General features: G+C 42.5%; 1 non-coding gene across 1 annotated transcript; it reads left to right on the top strand.

Moving 5' to 3' along the window:
- Positions 1-8,560: 8,560 nt before the first annotated feature.
- On the top strand, positions 8,561-8,667 carry LOC120256486. Its single transcript, XR_005535323.1, has one exon. It is a non-coding gene; the product is annotated as a small nucleolar RNA R71 (small nucleolar RNA).
- Positions 8,668-16,930: the final 8,263 nt, after the last annotated feature.

Genomic DNA, 16,930 nt, shown 5'->3' with positions numbered 1-16,930 from the left:
TTGGGGTCAACTTTTGGAGGAGATTTGGATCCAATATCAAGGAGAAGGAGATCATAGCCGTCAAGCTCATCTTGGCGGCATTCGCGGAAGGTTTCTTTGAGTTTTCCAGTAATCTACTTCCGGTGCGATTGAGAAGTGGGTTTCTATGTTTACATTCATTTTTGTCGTGTCTTGTAATTTGAATGCTTGCCCTCCATTAATAGAGGGCTAATTTCTTAGATGTTTGGGCATAGTTGAACTCAAGGGTTTTATCTTTTGATATTGGTTGTAGATTTGTGTGATTTACTTGTTTTCCTAATTACAATCCAGGCTATTTGAATCTAATGTGTGTTTTTAATGCTTGATTGCTATAGTGCCAAAAGACTTAGTTATCATACTCGATGTGCTTTGTGATAAGTAAAAATACTTTCCTAGCATAGATATATCACAATTAGAGGGGATTGTGAGTAAGCCTAGAAATAGGGTGCTTTGGAGACATCATCTCCCTCAATCCTCCATAGTGAGTTAATGAGTATTTCTGTGCTATTTGCAATCATGTGGAATAGATTTTAGGAGAAATCACATCTGTATTCTTTATTCGGATTAGGGGTAATCTTTCTTCACAAGGGAGATTACTTATTTAAGATATTCTTGTTAACTTATATCAAGGTTTCACTGAGTGTTAATGCGATTGTGTAGTGACTGCATTAGTACTGCACCGATTTAGTTACTTTTTAACAAGTTCCCCTTGTATATATCCCGCAAGTGCACGGGTTTGTCGAAGTAATAATCCCGGGTGAGCGGGTATCGAATCCACAGGGAGTAGGGAGTAAAGACACTTAATTCGATTCTTAGCTATGTGGAATATCAACAATGATAAGTGTGACAATGATTCAATTCTCAAGAATTAAAAGCAACAAGTAAGAGAGCCAAAGTAAGGAGGAGGTAAGGCAATCGATAAAGATGGGGTACTCGGATGATGCTTCACCTAGGATAATTGCTTCAACTGCAAGAACTCTCTATTATGCTTCCTAATCAATGCAACGGTGAGTAGTGAAAATCCTTACATACATAGTCCCAAATCTAAGGTCAACTATGCCTAACTCTATTCATGTCCCGGAGGAGAGATTAAATAACCTCTCAACCTCGCAATCGAATAAAGTTGCAATGAGCTCTAGGGATTCCAAGTGATAAATCGCTTCCTAATTATAGACCTAACCCTTTGGTCCAGGCGGAAGGTCCCTAGCCACAATTAAGCCCTAGATACTAAGATCCCCTCAACACTTAAGTCCATTGCACGCGCAACTAGGCCCCAGCGGAGATTCATCCCTTAGACCATTCACTCTATTATGGCCGCAAAGAACTCAAGGAACGAAGGTAGAATCTATCACGTCGGAGGGGAAAGGGGATGTTCCTGTACCGCTCGACTCACCCTCGCAACCCTCTCCAACCTAGCTTTGTCTAACGCTCGTGGTGTGTCACTCACTCACAAGGTTACCAACAAGAACTCTCAACCCTAGTGTCACTCTAGGGGAAATGTTCATACAATCAAGCATTCAAGGTTGGAACTCATAATAAACATCAATTTATTGAAAGCATAATAAAGAAGTTCAATGAAACGAATACATCCTAGGGCTCACAATCACCCAAGTACCCACTAGGGGTTTAGCTCTCCATGGAGCTAAGTACAATCAAAGAAATCGAATGTAAAAGTAATGAATCCATAAAGAAACACCCTCGATGATCATGTCGATGGTCTTGTGGAGAGTCCTCTACTCGTCGCAAGGGATCCTTTGTCCGGCCTAGGATACACGTCGGCTGATCGATGCCGATGAAAGCTCTCCCAATAAACTTCTTCCAAATGACGCGCGATGTCGGAGCCTTAGAACCTCTCCAAAACCCTAGCCAATACCCCTCAAAACCCTAGCCGAAGCCCTCTATCAAGTTGGGGAAAAGATGGAGAAAAGAATAGCAAAATCGGGGCTGAATCGGCTTTAAATAGGGCTGGAATCGGGCGACTCCACGTGCGTGGACGGTACACGCGCCCGTGCGGAATTTCCACACGGCCGTGGATAATTTCCACACACCCGTGTGGATTCTTTGTTTCTCTGATTTCTCGGCCGGTCGTGAACAGTACTACTACAGTACTTGCTACAATGTTGCTGTAGTGCTCTGCTACTGCTTCGACCTGAATAACTTCCCAATTCCATACTTTCATCGGGGTAACGCAAACGGGCACACGTTCACGTCATGAATCACTTGCTTCTTCAATAATATATATGTTGGTGGAGCTCCTGTTCTTGTATGCATAAGACGGAATGCTCAAGTGTGACTGCCTTTGTGCCCCTCCAAATGGATGTGCTCACTCGAATGCGAGGAGGTTGGCACACACTCTAGCATCTCACACCTAACCTATGTCTTCGCGTTTGACCCTTAGCAAGATTTCCTCCAAAATAGGTGCATTATGATCCACACTGGCCTATTTCCTTCATACTCGGCCTCACAAGCCTACCCGCATAAAAGTAACATAAAAACACACATATTAGTGTAAAAACCTTTGAAAAGTAATGCTTAACATAAGGAATGAACACTTCGAATTCATATCGCACAAGCACTTATCAAACTCCCACACACTTAAGCTTTTGCTTGTCCTCAAGCAAACATTAGAACATTCTGTGCATCAATGAAGAAAATATTGAAAGTGCTTGGCCTTAGGTTCACCGATCCATACAAAGAAAGTATTCTACAAGTAAGGAAAATTTCAACACTAAATACGAAAAATCAATGCTCTAGCTAAAAACTTGAATAAAAAAGGACAACAAACCCAAAATCGTGTAAGTGTGTGAACTCACTCAAAACAACCCAAAGTATACTCTTTAAAGTTCTAAGTACAAGGGACTTATTTATCTACAAAAGTGACAAAAATTTTAAAAGATGGTAGTAGCTTCACACATCCTCTAAGGTAGCCCTTTCCAAAGCGGCCGCTAAGGTGGCTTTCACACTTTCGAGGTGGTAGCTCTTTCTACCCGAGTGGTAGCTTTTACTCATCCTATGAGATAGCTCTTTCTCTCATTAGGGCATAACTAGTATCCGACTTGTGAGAGTAGCTTCATACTTCATAGGTGGTAGCTCTTTCCACCCAACAAATACAAATAAACAATAAAACTATTTTGTTCCTTCTTTTCATTTTCAAATTTTTTTTTCAAAATTTAGCAAAAGAAGTAAACCTAACTAGTCCCTTTTAACATTGAACATGAGTTTCCAATAGAGTTCAGAGAGTGAGTAGTGCACTAAGTGTAAATCAGGCAAAAATTCCTAAAAATTCAAGCAAGAACTAGAGCATGAAAACATTTAATGTTAACAATTCTCCTAGACTTAAGAATACAATCATTGCAACTAAGGTGAACCGCCATTGGCTAAGTGAGCATATATCAATCAAGAACAATAGAAAAGATGTGCGCATTATGAAACTCCCCGCACACTTAAGTTGTACATTGTCCTCAATATACTCATGTAAGCTCACTCAAAATATATCATTTAAAAATAGATGTGGGAGAAGCAATCAAAACAATACTCTCCTGACTCCTAGTGTTGCGTTTGATGAAGCTAATTCGTTGGGAGTAGTGTTTCAACGGGTTGTGAAGCTCACACGGCTAAGTGCCGAAGCACCTTGGCCGTGCCCATGACTAAATCTCAATTCCCAAGATGACAAGACCATCTGCACGCAGACACGAGGGGGTTCAGTGAAGCTCAAGAAAAACAAAAATAACTCGAGTGTATAAAATATGAATCAATGAATACAACTCGATAAATGCAACATAACATAAACTCAGAAGGAAAAATCCTTTATGAGTAAACAAGTCTAAAAAAACAAGAAAAATAAAAATAAAGTAAAATGCATGCAAGTAAAAAGAAAGGTCAAGTGTCGGAGTCGCCTCGGGCTCCACGGCCGTCAAGTGGAAGCATAGAGTGGGTCCTCCAGGCTCGGGGTCGAGGATGGAGGTGCCGGAGAAACCGAGGGGGACTCAAGAGTCCTCGGCTGCAGGACAAATGATGAGGCAATGTCTCGCTCTAGGATCCGCTGTAATATGTCGAAAACGTGCCATGAACTCGTGGTAATCGAGTAGCTCGCGTGGCCCTAATCTCGGCAACCTCGGCTCGGACCACTCCTATAGCATTCTCGAGCCTCTCAAAGCGATCATTGGCTCAAGATGGTGAAAACATATGCACTGGGGGTGGTTCCTCGGCACCGGAGGTACCCTCGGTCTCCATCGATGCCGGGCCGAGGCTCTGGGGAGGGGCCGAGATGCTCCGCGCCATCACCTTCATCCCTCGCCTATCTCCGGGGCTGGTAGGACTAAAGCAAAAACCCTCCCGTCCGAACCTCGCTGGAGCATGCCCATCAACCGCATGGTCTCTAGACCCTGTGGGAGCGGGTACACTCGCCTTCTCGGCCCCAGCTGAATCGAATCCAAGAGACCCATGCCCAGCACTAATCTCGTAATGTAAGGGCCCGAGAAGATCACTCCCAGTCTAGCATACTATCCTTGATGTCTGATGTAATCAGCCAAGATGTGCCCTAAGTGGATCGGTACACGCTCTACCATCGAGTACAAGCATGCCAGCCTCCCGACGGCTCAAGACACCAATACTGTCACCACGGCCATTCACCGACCTACTCATGATGGCGTGCAAATATCTATAGGCAGTGTCGGGAAAAGGCACGTGGCCTTGGACACCCCTCAGCTCATATTGACCTTGACCACATAGCACTCGTAAGTCGTCTCGCGGGGTCAAGGTTCCGGGATAATCGTGAGGCAACCTGCATACCCTCTCGTAGCTGTGAATGCCTCCTCGTATAGGCCAAGTAGTACGGAAAACTGTGTAATGCTCAAACTATGGTGGCGTCCAAATACTCTGAACTGAATGGTACCCAAACTGTCAAAGCTCGCATACACTCTATCAAACTCGAACAAGGAGCACCTCCAGTGTAAACTCTCGGATGGCTGGCTCTCTAATAGTCAGCAACTACCGCCAACCGCCTTTCCGAAAACTAGATCCTCGATCTCATCGGGCGAACTCATCACCCCGTCGAAGCTCCCGCAGATAGTAGCATCCAGAATCGAGTCCGTCTCGAAACGGAGTCTCGACAATCGCTCATAACAGACTTGATGTTCGGGAATCGCAAATCGCATGCCCTCGGGCTCAGAGGATGACTCACGTGGCCTCTTATTAGCTTGCTTCTTTGACCTAGGTGCCATGATCTGCAAAATTTAAACAAAATTGGTCAAACAAGTTAAAAAACAATACTGCAGAAATCCACACGGTCGTGTAGAATTTCCACACGCCTGTGTGGATTCACGGGACGTGAGAACCGCACAGCGAGGCATCAACAATCCAAAAAAACAACTCATTAATATCTCTAACTTCGTTCTAAACATAAATCATTGTTCCAATTGAAGAAAAGAAGCATTATTAACCAGATTAATCGATAGAAACCATGAATTGATGAAGAAGATGATAAAAAGGGATTTATCGATGAATAGAAGTGAGAAAATGAAGAGCTGGCCGGAAAACTTTGCTAAAATCCCACCAACCTGGCGCAATGGACTCGGAGAGTATTGTGAGAGTGTTTTCAAGTGAAAAGGAGTCGTGAAGAGGGAGAGAAATCATCCACTTTTAAACAGAACTCACGACTTTTTGACGTTTCGCAGTCCACACGCGGTGTGGAAATTCCCCACGCCCGTGTGCCTCACTTCAAAAAGCTCCACTGTAGGGCGCACGCACGCCCATTGTGCGCCTCGTGAAAAAAACTCTCATTGACTTAGAACGATCTCCCACGGGCGCGCGGAAAAATATCCACGCCTGGCGCCCTGCACTCCACTGGGGAAGACGCACGCCTCGCGGGCTTCCCTCGAACAACCGAGAAAAAAATATCAAGTCTTCACGCACGCCCGCAGCGAAATTCCCCACGGGCGTGACATTCACATGCCCAACTCACGTGGGCCGCCGCACCGTGTTTTCTCGAGATGGAGGGAGCAACCTACAGAATTTTGCATGGGCGTACGGAAATTACCCACGCCCGTGTGTGGTTCACAAGGTCACCCACAAGGGCGAGTCCACGCCCCGCTGTGTTCTCGGAAAAATCCGCCCAACTCGCAGAATTCACACGCCTGCGCTGAAATTACCCACGGCGCGCGCGAAGTCGCATGGTCATCCACGAGGGCAGCCGCACGCCCTCGTGCCCCTCTCGGATGAGCTCACAAGACATATCCACGGGCGCGCGGAAATGCCACACGCCTGCAGTGTTTTTCTCCGGATGACTTAGAAAAACCTCGCAGTGCTCGCAGAAATATTCTCGAACATGTTTACACACTCGTAAAGCCCGCCCTATTATGCAAAAATTTACCGATAAAAAAACAAATAGAACTCAAACGACCAAACTTCGCCAATTCTTCACAAAACACACGATGAATTTGAAAAACCCACAATAAAATTGCAGCACAAACATCTAAACATGAAAAACACCAACACTTAACAGTTTATTCATGTAACAAACTAAACTAAAAAGTAAGAGAACAGTAAATACTTGGGTTGCCTCCCAAGAAGCGCTTGTTTAACGTCACTAAGCTTGACGTATCTTTCTTACCTCACGGGGGTTCATGAATGAAGGTTGCCCTCTTACCCGTGGCTTTGAAGCATGATGAGCAAAGTCTCTTGAGGATACAGGGTGTACTCTCGGGCTTCGGATTACCTAGCAATGGTTCGTCTAACTTCCTTGGCTCCTTTATGTCTCCAACAGTCTTGGAGCATTTTTCGGTGGCATCTTCGACCCCTCTTCATTTTCTGAAGCACCTTCTTCAAGATCCCCGGGGTAAATGTTACTTCTTTAGTCGAACCAAGCATTATTACTTCTTCATTGCTCTCATCTTGGTTGAACAATCCTTCATACGGATCCGGGTTGAACATTTCCTGCATATATTCATCAACAATTTCATCAGTAGTGTCTATAAAGTATAGAGTATCATCAAAATTGAGAGAATGCCGCATGGTTTCAGCAAGGCGGTATGTGAGCTTATCATCTCCAACTCTCAATGTGAGCTCCCCGCCGTCCATGTCAATCAATGCTTTGGAAGTCCGCAAGAACAGTCTCCGAAGTATCAAGGGTACATCTGCATCCTCATCGACATCTAGCACTACAAAGTCAACCGAAAAAATGTACTTGTCCACCTTGACAAGCACGTCTTCAATGATGCCTCTCAGATGTTGCACCGTTCGGTCCGCCAATTGTAAAGTCATCCGAGTAGGCCTAGGCTCACCCAAGCCTAGCTTTTGGAAGAAAGTATATGGCATGACGTTGATGCTTGCCCCTGAATCCGCCAATGCCATTTCCTCACCTAAGTTGCCGATGTTACACGGAATGATAAAGCTTCCCGGGTCTTTCTTCTTGTTCGGCATGTTCTTTTGCAACACCGCCCAGCATGAAGCATCAAGCACCACTGAAGCACTCTCCTCCAATTTCCTCTTATTGGTCAATAGGTCTTTCAGGAACTTCGCATACTTAGGCATTTGAGCCAATGCCTCAACAAAATGAATGTTGATGTGGAGTTGCTTGAATAAACTCAGGAACTTCTTATACTGTTCATCCCCTTGGTCATTTTTCAATCTAGAGGGATAAGGGATTCTTGGCTTGAAAGGTGGGGTTGCCACCTCTTTCTCTTTGTTTGCTCCTTTCTCAACCTCTACAACCTTGTGTGCGTGTTCTTTCGGCTTCTCACTCGGAAGCGCCCCTTCAACCTCATGACCACTTCTCAAAGTGATTGCCTTCACATGTTCTCTAGGGTTGGTTTCCGTGTTGCTTGGTAAACTTCCATGTGGCCTTTCGGAGAGAGACTTCGCAATTTGCCCCACTTGATTTTCAAGATTATGCAAGGAAGTGGTGTGATTGCGAAGTGTAGCCTCGACTGATTCAAACCTTGTATTTGCCGATTGAACAAATCTAGCCAAGTGCTTCTCCAAATCTGTCATTTGGGTTTCCAAGCCTGAAATTCTGTTTTCCACTTGAGGGGCTTGTTGTTGTTGTTGGAAACCCGATGGCCCCATGGTCTTCTGTGGTACTTGATTACTCCATGAAAAGTTGGGATGATTCTTCCAACCTGAACTGCATGTGTTCCTGTATGGATTCCCTTGAGGTCTCATTCTATTACCTACAAAGTCAACGTTCTCAATTGAAGAAACATCACCAATGACGATTGGGCAATCGGAGGGAGCATGTCCTCCACCACAACCGGTGCAATTGGTCACGGCCGCAACTCTATTCGAAGCTATAAGATCTAGCTTCGTACTCAAACTCTCCACTTGGGCCGCCAATGAAGTTACTGCATCAATTTCATGGAGACCAGCCACCTTTTTCTTCTCCCTAGCGTTCCACTAGTAGCTATTGAACCCCATTTCCTCAATCAATTGACGAGCCTTATTGGGGGTCTTGCTACCTAAGGTACCTTCTGCCACCGCATCCAAGAGTTGCCTTGTACTCGGGTTCAAACCATTGTAGAAAGTTTGAACAATCATCCACTCCGGGAATCCGTGTTATGGATACTTTCGCAGGAGTTCCTTGAACCTTTCCCATGTCTCAAATAGAGACTCCAATTCTAACTGCACAAAGGATGAGATCTCATTCATAAGCTTTGCTTATTTTCCGGGAGGGAAATAACGGGCTAGAAAAGCTTCTACCATCTCCTCCCATGTAGTGATTGATGCTCTAGGTAATGAGTGTAGCCACTGCTTTGCTTTCCCCTATAAGGAAAATGGGAAGGCTCTCAATTTGATGGCATCATCCGTCACACCATTTATCTTCAGCATGTCGCACACCTCGAGGAAGCTCTCTATGTGACTGTTTGGATCCTCATCGGCCAAACCGTTGAATTGTGCGGACTGCTGCAGCATATGGATGAATGCCGGCTCTAGCTCAAAGTTTTGAGCTGTAATTGGGGGACGCACAATACTCGATTGTGTCCCCAACATTGAAGGTCTGGCATAATCGGATAATGTTCGTTGTTGCTCATTTTGTTCTGCCATGTTTTCAGATCCTTCTACTTCCAAATCAGCTAGATTATATTGTCCTTGCAGAGGTTCTTTCCCTTTTCTTCTAAGTGTACGTTCAAGCTCGGGGTCTCCTTCAATAAATATTGATGGATTCCGTCGGGTCATAACCTAGAGGTGCACCAAAAATGAAGAAAAAGAAAATCAGAACGATGATAGAATAAGAAGATATGAATTAGAATGTGTGGTTAAATAGCTAAGAAAACAAAGTGCAAAGTATCTCTAAACGCCTAGCTCCCCGGTAACGGCGTCAAAAACTTGACAAGGTCCCCTTGCGTATATCCCACAAGTGCACGGGTTTGTCGAAGTAATAATCCCGGGTGAGCGTGGTCGAATCTACAGGGAGTAGGGAGTAAAGACACTTAATTCAATTCTTAGCTATGTGGAGTATCAACAATGATAAGTGTGATAATGATTCAATTCTCAACAATTAAGAGCAACAAGTAAGAGAGCAAAAGTAAGGAGGAGGTAAGACAATCTATAAAGATGGGATACTTGGATGATGCTTCACCTAGGATAATCGCTTCAAGTGCAAGAACTCTCTATTATGCTTCCTAATCAATGCAATGGTGAGTCATGGAAATCCTTACATACATAGTCCCAAATCTAAGGTCAACTATGCCTAACTCTATTCATGTCCCGGAGGAGAGATTAAATAACCTCTCAACCTCGCAATCGAATAAAGTTGCAATGAGCTCTAGGGATTCCAAGTGATAAATCGCTTCCTAATTATAGACCTAACCCTTTTGGTCCAGAGTGAAGGTCCCTAGCTACAATTAAGCCCTAGATACTAAGATCCCCTCAACGCTTCACTCCATTGCACGCGCAACTAGGCTCCCAGCTGAGGTTCATCCCTTAGACCATTCACTCTATTATGGGCGCAAAGAACTCAAGGAACGAAGGTAGAATCTATCACGCCGGAGGGAAAGGGGACGCCTCCCATACCTCTCGACTCACCCTCTCAACCCTCTCCAACCTAGATTTGTCTAACGCTCGTGGTGTGTCACTCACTCACAAGGTTACAAACAAGAACTCTCAACCCTAGTGTCACTCTAGGGGAAATGTTCATACAATCAAGCATTCAAGGTTGGAACTCACAATAAACATCAATTTATTGAAAGCATAATAAAGAAGTTCAATGAAACGAATACATCCTAGGGCTCACAATCACCCAAGTACCCACTAGGGGTTTAGCTCTCCATGGAGCTAAGTACAATCAAAGAAATCGAATGTAAAAGCAATGAATCCATAAAGAAACCCCCTCGATGGTCGTGTTGATGGTCTTGTCGAGAGTCCTCTACTCGTCGCAAGGGATCCTTTGTCCGGCCTAGGATACACCTCGCCGGATCGATGCCAACGAAAGCTCTCCCAATAACCTTCTTCCAAACGACACGCGATATCGGAGCCGTAGAACCTCTCCAATACCCTAGCCAATACCCCTCAAAACCCTAGCCGAAGCCATCTCTCAAGTTGGGGAAAAGATGGAGAAAAGAATACCAAAATCGGGGCTGAATCGGCTTTAAATAAGGCTGGAATCGGGCCACTCCACGGGCGTGGACGGTACACGCGCCCGTGCGGAATTTCCACACGACAGTGGATAATTTCCACACGCCCGTGTGGATTCTTTGTTTTTCTGATTTCTCGGCCGGCTGTGAACAGTGCTCACTCGAATGCGGGGAGGTTGGCACACACTCTAGCATCTCACACCTGACTTATGTCTTCGCGTTTGACCCTTAGCAAGATTTACTCCAAAATATGTGCATTATGATCCACATTGGCCTATTTCCTTCATACTCGGCCTCACAACCCTACCTGCATAAAAGTAACATAAAAACACAAATATTAGTGTAAAAACCTGAGAAAAGTAATGCTCAACATAAGGAATGAACACTTCGCATTCATATCGCACAAGCACTTGTCACTTTTCACCCTTGAAAAAGGGGTTTAGTATGATTTAGGAAACCTCTTGATTCAAATATATTTGTATGTTTAGAAATACCTTTGTCCTACACTTTATATAATCCTAGAGGGATGCTATACCTGGTGTTAGGATCTTATCAACAAACAAGGGAATTATTATGCAAAAATATACATGCCAATACGCAGCGGATAGCAAAATTTAACGGCTAGTAAACATTATAAAACCTTATTTCATGCCATAACTAGGATTAAAATTTTTTTTACCTTTCTTTTGATGACGATTCTGAAGGTACCCTTATTTCCCTGAAATCGAAAAGGAACTGTGAATCGCGACTTCCCTCTACAATCATGTACACAAGAACACCTCTGGGAATCAAGTAGGTATGCTAGTATGTCGAGAAACAACACTTGTTTCTTGGTTTGTATAGTAAGCACCCGAGATCGATTAATGAGACTCAATAGAAAAACAATTTCCTCTTTCTCTTGAGATCCGATCTATAGAGAAGAGAAAAAAAAGGGGCTGTAGGCGCGGCGGCGACCATGGGAGAAGAGGGGTAGGTAACGGCTAGGGTTTCTCAAAGAGACTATCTCTCAATTGCTCTATTTTTTTTCTTGTCTCATATTAGGGTTAGACCATGTATTTATATTGGAAACCCAAAACCCTACTTTATGATAAAACCCTTCACTCCTAATCAAATTAGGAATCTCATCTATACTTGATTAATTAAACCATTTTAATTAACTAAATTGATTAGATTGGATCAACACTTAATAAGACTCAACCCGTATAAGCTATTCGGTCCACCTAATTAGGTTGTTGACCAAAACCCTAATCAAGTGGTCCAGTAAGTAACAAATACTGAATCTTGATCCCAACATTCTTAGTGTACAATCCTACAGGTCCATTTAACATTGGCAATAATTTTAAACAACTTTAACGGTCATAATTCATAATTATTCTCCAGCAAGATAATATGATTACCCAATATTAAATGAAGGTGAATTTCGAGAATTAACGGAACCTATTGCAACCTTATACTATCCTTTGCTACTGAATATCTTAATTAGCATAAGGCATGGAGTGACTCAACCTTATTTTGATGCTAATTAATTTTATTGATCTCTTAGTGAACTGACTAGGTCAAGTAAATGATAACTCTTATCATTTCCCTTAGGTATGGCCACACACTACTCAGTCTCACTAATCAAGTGGCTGGTGATATTCACCCTCTCTATAGAGAGGGGTAATCTCTTCACTTCACTCATGTCTCTCAGCATGAACCGTAACTTTCCCAAACATACCTGTACTTGCCACTCAGTTACGAATGATGTTAGGCGTAAGTCAAAGCATGTAAGGATTCATCTAAGATCTATAGCGATTTCAAGTTGAAGGATTCAAGTACAAGAATTGCTTAAGAAAAACACTTATGACTTTACAACCATGTACTGTTCTCAAGAGTGGATCGATCCAAGTACATTGTTTCCTAACATGTATCTATGTCCTCTGATTGATATCTCATATCCTATGATCCGTAAAACAAGGCCATCTCATAAAAGACATACTAGTCTTAATTTATTTTCATTCAAATGAATATAATATGTCGTGCCACGACCCTAGCCGGGCACGTGGCAATCCCCACAACAATAAGGAGACAATATCACCCTAAGACTCAATACAAACCTACAATCATAACTTACTAAAGAAGGAGACAATATCAACAACAGTACAAGTTATGGTTCCAAATACAACCAGAGAATACAAAATATAAGAGCAATACAAAAGAGTCAAGTCTAGTGGATCTATAAAGTTTACATGCACACTGCAAACTAACCAAGACAAGGAGAAAAGATAGGTCACTCTACTGCCTGCAAGAACAATGATATCCAATGTCGCAGTCTGAGAAAGAAGAAGAAAGGAGAGTGATGAGTAACAGCTATTACCCAGTGAGTGGTGATAACATAGATATAACAGAGTAATAAAGCATTTTAAATAGTAATTACCACAATAATAATAACATAAAAGATAGTTCTAAGTATTCAACATATTAACATTTAATATAATGATTTATCAATAGTTTAAGAAAGTAACATTTTCTCGACACATTGAACATAGCTCAAAATACAAGGTGGCCTCAAACAATTTCCTAGCTAATAGTTGCTGTGACTAGATACAGGAGCACCAAGGTGTTCTAAAACATTTTAAAATTCAAAATGTTGTTTCCTTAGGTTGGGATCAGTTTAGGGCTGGGATCAGTTTTTCATCATCGATGAGCCGACTTACTAGGAGCTTACGATGGAGGTTATGAGCTCTTTAGAGAACATGTTGATGTGGGAGATTGGGACCGACTTCATACTATTCATAATCCCGTCTGGTGAGACATTTCTCTGGAGGTCCTTTTCTCGTTCTTCTTTGATCGCTCCATGACAGATATCGATTTTAATAAGGAGGGCACTGTTCATTTTCGAGCTTTTGGTCAACATCATGGGATGTTGTTGACCCAGTTTGCAGTCCTGCTCGGCTTATACGATGAGGATTATGTTGACATAATGGAGTATGCATAGCTTCCTACCGATTATCCTACTAGTATTGCTCCGAGCCGAGTATTTCGTGATTCATGTGGCGGCTATCAGTTTTAACATGACCAATTGGTGTGTGTGTTTTGCAAGTGCACCGGTGTCAAAGTAATAAAATAACCGGTGAGTTGGGTAGTAGAATCCACAGGGAACAGAAGTATTAGTAGTAACCACTTCTCAGTTATCTAGTCAGAATTAAGAATTGTGATGAAATAAACTTAATTGCAAGAATACGAATAAGCAAGTAAAGGGAAAGTAGAAAACAAGGGAGATCCCCATCAATAAAGATCAGGTACTCGGCAATGCTCCCCCTAGGGTTTAACATAAAACGCAATACTTACTAAATGTTTCTAAACCGAGTTAGATGAGTTAAGGTAATCCAAGAACAATTGGTCCCTACCTCTAGGCCACCGATACTAGTCCCCTACGAGGTCCTGGTGGAGAAATCACTTAATCTCAACACCTCACACCACATATGACCTCAATAAACTCTAGGGATACCTAGGAGTGTAACCAATTCCTAAAGATAGATCTAACCCTAATTCTAGGTGAAAGATCCCTAACCTCCAACAAGGTCTCAGTGGAGAAATCTCTCAATCTCATGCCTCACACCAAATATGGTTGCATAATTCTTAGGGAATATGAAGATAGGAAACACTCATTGGAGGAGAAAAGGGGACACTCCACTATCTCATGACTCACCATCTCAACCCTCTTCAATCTTAGAGTTGTAATCCTAATGGAGACCTCTCTCTCACCAAGGCAACAAATCAAGCATTACCAATCAATCACAAGGATCAATACGACATGCAAGCAATGAGAAAACAAGATAAAAACTAAAATAAACTTGGATTTAATATAAAACATAATGTAAATCAATACAAAGATATGATCCTAGGGTTCACATACCCAAATACCTATAAGGGTTTAGCCCTCCATGGGTCAAGTGACAAAGCAAAGAATAATGCAATGAAAACAATGAATACCATGGAATAAAACCCCCTTTAATTCGTGATGATGGCCTTGATGGGTCACTCAACATCTTGAAGGATCCCTCTCCGAAGCTAGGTTGCTGAAGGCTCCCTCAATTCTATGACTGAGAAAAGATCTATCAAAGTTGGTAAGAACGCTCCCCAAATTCGCTAAAAACCTCTTGAAATCCTAGTCCCTTCGTCCTTCAAACGCTATCAAAAAGTCCTCAAAGAATAGGGCAAAAAAGCTATTTATAAGCATAAACCGCGTCTGTCACGTGCCTCCACATGACCGTGTAAGATTTCACTCAACCGCATGAGCTGCAGAAATTCCAACGTGACAGCGTGGAATTTTCACATGGTCGCATGAACAATGTTTTTTGCTTGAATCCAACAAACAAATTAGGAAGCTCTTGCATTCTTCACACAATTAGGGACATAGGAGTGTGACTGCCTTTGTGCCCTTCCAACTAACAAATTAGCTTGAATCCTCTTAGAAGTTGGCACACACCTCCACATACATGAGCTCCTCTTGTGTCTTGATCTTTAGGTTGCATAAAAACACCCAAAATGTGTCTTCATAACCTATCTTTGCTTCTTTTTCTTCCTTCAAGAGACATTCACAACCTAATTGCACAAAATAACACCAAATACACGTTATGAGATATAAACTATGGTAAAAATGATGCTCAAAGCATGTAAAACATATATAGAAATATGTCTACTCAAGCACTTATCAAGTTTATTGCTAGCTAGTTGAAGGGCTCTCTGCTGTCATGACTAGCACACATGTATATACATGCCATTCTCAGTAGGTCGGTGTTAGGTCGGGGGGATGGCACTGGCGCACTTAGCCGATTAGATCTTTTGTACCTCCATTCCATGACTTAAAGAGAGCCCATTCATCTTAGGTATGTTGTAGCTGACTACGTCCGCTATCAGAGTCAGCATTGTAGATAGGAGTACTCTTCGCCAGGCCATACATTTCTCGGCTCCTGTTCAAGATAGGTTTCTTTATTTATTGTGAGAGGAGGAGAAGATCAGTACTCTTGCACCTTTGGGACTGGTCACTCTCCGAATGATCAGCATAGTACAGCACACAAGTTCAGGTGGATATGCGCTAATGGAGTCATCGTCTGATGATAAGCCTGCTAAGGCTACTGATACACCACCTAAGGGAGAGCCCATGGTTACAGAGGCAGTTGCAGCAGCATTCATAGCATCATTCGATACTAGTACATCTTCTACTTGAGTTCACAGGTAATTGGCTAGACACGAGGCTGGCGTTGCCACCATCCTCGAGAACCAGGAGCAGATTTTGGAGCACCTTGATCGCATACAACACACATTAGATGAGGATATCGCCTTTGACTCACCAGCAGCACCAGCACCAGACGCCGACACTTGAGGTGCCTCACTCATGAGACATTCTTTTAATTTTTTTGCTTTAATTTGTGTCATTCTTATTTAGATGACTTGTATACTCAGAAAGGCTTCACTTATCTTGATGCTTTATTTTGTTTTGCGAGTGTGGCTTTATTGCTTTATATATATGAACTCATGCATTTTTTTTAGCTTCACTGAACCCCTTATATTCATGCAAATGGGATTGAGAGTGATGTTGATGATGTTTTTGTCATGCCCATAACCGTTTGACATTGTCACATGGTCGTGCGAACTTTATAACCCATTGAGACACAACACACTTATGAGTTAGACTTCACCATGCGATCAATAAGGAGTTCAGGGTAGTATTATTTCATTTGCATTCCCGCACACATATAGCTTTTAATAATGATATTTTTATTGCACTTACATGCGTACATTGGGGATAATATACATCTTAAGTGTGGGGGAGGGTTCACCTTATACATGTCTTAAACTTGTGTTTTTCATAAGTATGCTCTTGTTGGCAATGAAGGTTCACCTTAGGGTTAATAGTTTAACCCTTAGTTTTTGGAGGTTGCAAACACTAGGTTTTATCCTGCTCTAGTTTTCAGCCAATTTTGTCTGATTTCTACTTCATGCACTTTTCTCACTCATTAGACCTATGAAATCTCTAGTTCAATATGTTTGGGACTTTATTGTGTAGTTATATTCTAAAAAATAAAAAATAATAAAATCGGAAAAATTTCAGAAATTTTGTTTTGAATGTACATAAGGGGCAGAAAGAGCTACCACCTATGATGTATGTAGGTACTCTCATAAGTCGGATACCTGTTATGTCCTCATGAGAGAAAGAGCTATCTCATGGAATGAGTGAAAGCTACCACCGTCGGTAGAAAGAGCTACCACATCGAAAGTGTGAAAGCCACTCGGGGGGCCACTTGGGAAAGGGCTACCTTAGAGGTTGCGTGAAGCTACTAACTATCTTCTGTATATAA

Source organism: Dioscorea cayenensis, unplaced genomic scaffold, assembly GCF_009730915.1.
Source record: "Dioscorea cayenensis subsp. rotundata cultivar TDr96_F1 unplaced genomic scaffold, TDr96_F1_v2_PseudoChromosome.rev07_lg8_w22 25.fasta BLBR01001463.1, whole genome shotgun sequence".
NCBI classification, from domain to species: Eukaryota; Viridiplantae; Streptophyta; class Magnoliopsida; order Dioscoreales; family Dioscoreaceae; genus Dioscorea; species Dioscorea cayenensis.
This window is presented reverse-complemented; position numbering and strand designations above follow the sequence as displayed.